The following is a 4,911-nucleotide window of genomic DNA, read 5'->3' as shown; positions in this document are numbered from 1 at the left end:
AGGTTATGTGTCAACTTGGCTGGGTCATGACTCTAAGTGGTTTGGCAGTTATATAATGATGTAGTTCGGCGGTTATGTAATGATGTGGTTTGGCAATTATGTAATGATGTAATCATCTTCCATGATATGATCTGATGTGATCAGCCAAACAGTTGTAAGGAGAGTTCCCTTGGGGGTGTGGCCTGCATCAAATATGTATATGGATGTTCTGGCAAACCTCGCCTGGTTGCTCTGGATCCTGCATCCAGCTCATCATCATCTGACTTCTGGTTCTCGGGACTTGAGCCAGCAGCCTGCCATATTGCCTGCTGATCTTGGGATTCCTCAGCCTCTGCAGCCTGTGGGTCTGTAGCCTGCCATCTGACCTGGCAATCTTGAGTTTGTGAGCCCCTGCAGCTATGTGAATCAGAGAGAAGCCTCCAGCCCGACATCTGACCCACAGACTTGGGACTTGCCAGCTTCTACAACGCATGAGCTATTTCCTTGAGATAAATCTCTCTATAGACAGGCAGATAGATAGACGCTTTTTGCTTCTCTAGAGAACCCAGCCTAAGACATCATCTATAGCACAAATGCACCTTCCAGTACCACCCTGCTCCCCCTGCTCCCTGTCACTTGTTGTTCCATGCCATCAAGTCAATTCCGACTCATAGCAACCCCATGTGACAGAGTAGAATTTCCCCCAGGGTTTTCTTGACTGTAATCTCTATGGAAGCAGAGAAGATAGCCAGGTCTTTCACCTGTGGTTCCACTGGGTGAATTCAAACCACCAACCTTTGGTTAGCAGCCAAGGGCTTAACAATTTATGCCACAAGGGCTCCTTATGGAAGGGGTTATAGTCTCCAGATGGACAGAGACAGAGACTAGCTTATCGTAGGGGTAGGAAGATGCTGCCCAATTTTCTGGCTAGTGCAACCTTGTACAGTGAGCAAGGGTCAGACCTTCTCCCTGCATGCTTCCTGGCTGGAGACTTTGGGCCATTTTAGAGGACAAAGCACACAAGGCCCACTGACATACGACTTAGTCAAGCCCCACAGGCACTGTCATTAGGGAAAATTCCTTCCAGACTCTTGCCAACAATTTACCATTAAGTTTTCTGAATGATTCTGAGTTTTTGTCTTTTTCTTTGTCTTAATTAGCTTTTAAATTGAGAAGTCGGAAGATGGTATTTCAAGAGTTTGGTCTGATGTCATCTTAACTCCGAAATCCTATTACCCGTCATTTTTAATAGGAAAAGTTTTCTAAAAAATGAATCCATTAAGCATCAGAAACTGTATTAGGTGCTGGGAATACAACGATGGATAATGTCTGGCCCCATGTCCTGGGGAACTGCTCATGCAGGAGGGGAAGCAGCAGGTAAACGACTAACTTTAATACAAGGCGGAAAAAAATAAGCACTAAATATAGGTACCAGATGGCAGGAACAGGGAGAAGAGAGCAATTAATGCTGATGGAGGAACGAGAGAAGGTTTTATGGAGAGTCTGCAGGTCTTACCCTGAGCAAACGCCTGTTGTTGTTAGGTGCCAGGACAAGCCCACCTGACAGAGCAGAACTGCCCTATAGGGTTTTCTTTTTTTTTTTAATTTTTATTATGCTTTAGGTGAAAGTTTACAAACCAAGTCAGTCTCTCATACAAAAATTTATATACACCTTTTTTTTTTTATATACTCCTAGTTGCTTCACCCCTAATGAGACAGCATACTTCTTCCCTTCCCCACTCTATTTTCGTGTCCGTTTGGCCAGCTTCTGACTCCCTCTGCCATCTCATCTCTTCTCCAGACAGGAGCTGCCCACAAAGTCTCATGTGTCTACTTGATCCAAGAAGCTCACTCTTCACCAGCATCATTTTCTATCCCATAGTCCAGTCCAATCCCTGTCTGAAGAGTTGGCTTTGGGAGTGGTTCCTGTCTTGGGCTAACAGAAGGTCTGGGGACCATGACTTCAGGGGTCCTTCTAGCCTCAGACCATTAAGTCTGGTCATTTTAAGAATTTGAGGTCTGCATTCCACTACTCTCCTGCTCCCTCAGGGGTTCTCTGTTGTGTTCCCTGTCAGGGCAGTCATCTATTGTAGCCGGGCACCATCTAGTTCTTCTGGTCTCAGGCTGGTGTAGTCTCTAGTTTATGTGGCCCTTTCTGTCTCTTGGGCTCATAATTACCTTGTGTCTTTGGTGTTCTTCATTATCCTTTGCTCCAGGTGGGTTGAGACCAATTGATGCATCTTAGATGGCCACTTACTAGCTGTTTAGGACCCCAGACGCCACTCTCCAAAGTGAGATGCAGAATGTTTCTAAATAGATTTTATTATGCTGATTGACTTAGATGTCCCCTGAAACCATAGTCCCCAAACCCCCACCCCTGCTACTCTGGCCTTTGAAGCGTTCAGTTTATTCAGTAAACTTCTTTGCTTTTGGTTTAGTCCAGTTGTGCTGACCTCTCCTGTGTTGTGTGTTGTCTTTCCCTTCACTAAAATAGTTCTTATCTACTATCTAATTAGTGAAAACCCCTCTCTCTCCCTCCCTCCCCACTCTCATAACCATCAAAGAATATTTTCTTCTCTGTTTAAACTATTTTTTGAGTTCTTATAATAGCGGCCTCATACAATATTTGTCCCTTTGCAACTGACTAATTTCACTCAGCATAATGCCTTCCGGGTTCCTCCATGTTATGAAATGTTTCACAGATTCATCATTGTACTTTATCGATGTGTAGTATTCCATTGTTTGAATGTACCATAATTTATTTATCCATTCATCCGTTGATGGGCACCTTGGTTGCTTCCATCTTTATGCTATTGTAAACAGTGCTGCAGTGAACATGGGTGTGCGTATATCTGTTCGTGTAAAGGCTCTTATTTCTCTAGGATATATTCCAAGGAGTGGGATTGCTGGATCATACGGTAGTTCTATTTCCAGCTTTTTAAGGAAGCACCAAATCGATTTCCAAAGTGGTTATACCATTTTACACCCCCACCAGCAGAGTATAAGTGTTCCAGTCTCTCCTCAACCTCTCCAACATTTATTATTTTGTGTTTTTTGGATTAATGCCAGCCTTGTTGGAGTGAGATGGAATCTCATTGTAGTTTTGATTTGCATTTCTTTAATGGCTAATGATCGTGAGCATTTCTTCGTGTATCTGTTAGCTACTTGAATGTCATCTTTAGTGAAGTGCCTGTTCATATCCTTTGCCCATTTTTTAATTGGGTTTTTGTATTTTTGTTGTTGAGTTTTTGCAGTATCATGTAGATTTTAGAGATCAGAAGCTGATTGGGAATGTCATAGCTAAAATCTTTTTCCCAGTCTGTAGGTAATCTTTTTACTCTTTTGGTGAAGTCTTTGGATGAGCATAGGTGTTGACTTTTAGGAGTTCCCAGTTACCTAGTTTTTCTTCTGCATTCTTAGTAATGTTTTGTATACTGTTTATGCCTTGTATTAGGGCTCCTATTTTTTCTTCCATGATCTTTATTGTTTTAGATTTTATATTTAAGTCTTCGATCCATCTGAGTTAGTTTTTGTGCATGGTGTGAGGTATGGGTCTTATTTCATTTTTTTTGCAGATGGACATCCAGTTAAGCCAACACCATTTGTTAAATAGATTGTCTTTTCCCCATTTAACTGACTTTGGGCCTTTCTCAAATATCAGCTGCTCATATGTGGATGGATTTATGTCTGGATTCTCAATTCTCTTCCATTGGTCTATGTATCTGTTGTTGTACCAGTACCAGGTTGTTTTGACTACTGTGGCAGTATAATATTTTTTTTTTTGGCAGTATAATAGGTTCTAAAATCAGGTAGAGTGAGGCCTCCCACTTTGTTCTTCTTTTTCAGTAATGCTTTACTTGTCTGGGGTGTCTTTCCTTTCCGTATGAAGTTGGTGATTTGTTTCTCCATCTCATTAAAAAATGTCGTTGGAAGGATCAGAATTGTGTTGCATGTATAGATGTCTTTTGGTAGAATAGATATTTTTACAATATTAAGTCTTCCTATCCATGAGCAAGGTATGTTTTTCCACTTCTGTAGGTCTCTTTTGGTTTCTTGCAGTAGTGTCTTGTAGTTTTCTTTGTATAGGTCTTTTACGTCTCTGGTAAGATTTATTCCTAAGTATTTTATCTTCTTGGGGGCTACTGTGAATGGTATTGATTTGGCGATTTCCTCTTCAATGTTCTTTTTGTTGGTATAGAGGAATCCAAGTGATTTTTGCGGGTCCATTTTGTATCCTGATACTCTACTGAACTCTTCTATTCATTTCAGTAGTTTTCTTGAGGGTTCTTTAGGGTTTTCTGTGTATAACATCATGTCAGCTGCAAATAGAGAGACTTTTACTTCTTCCTTACCAATCTGGATGCCCTTTATTTCTTTATTCAGCCTAATTTCTCTGGCTAGGACCTCCAGCACAATGTTGAATAAGAGTGGAGATAAAGGGCATCCTTGTCTGGTTCCCAATCTCAAGGGGAATGCTTTTAGACTCTCCATTTAGGATGATGTTGGATGTTGGCTGTTGGCTTTGTATAAATGCCTTTTATTATGTTGAAGAATTTTCCTTCTATTCCTATTTTGCTGAAAGTTTTTATCATGAATGAGTGTTGAACTTTGTCAAATGCCTTTTCTGCATCGATTGATAAGATAAGATTGATAAAATCTTGTGGTTCTTCTCTTTCATTTTATTTATATGATGAATTACATTGTTGAACCATAGGGTTTTCTTGACTGTAATCTTTATGGGATCAAAGGCCCTGGGTGGGTTTGAACCGCCAGCCTTTCAGTTAGCAGCCTAGCACTTAGCCATTGCACCACCAGTGAGCCTACGATAGTGAACTATAAATAGAAGGAATGACCCAGAGGACCCAAAGAGCTGTCCTAATGCAGAGCCTGGGTTGTTCAGGGTCAGCTGAGCCACTCTGAGGAGAAGCCTCC

Source organism: Elephas maximus, chromosome 13 (genome assembly GCF_024166365.1).
Source record: "Elephas maximus indicus isolate mEleMax1 chromosome 13, mEleMax1 primary haplotype, whole genome shotgun sequence".
In the NCBI taxonomy this organism is placed as follows: domain Eukaryota; kingdom Metazoa; phylum Chordata; class Mammalia; order Proboscidea; family Elephantidae; genus Elephas; species Elephas maximus.
Note: the sequence above shows the minus strand (reverse complement) of the source record.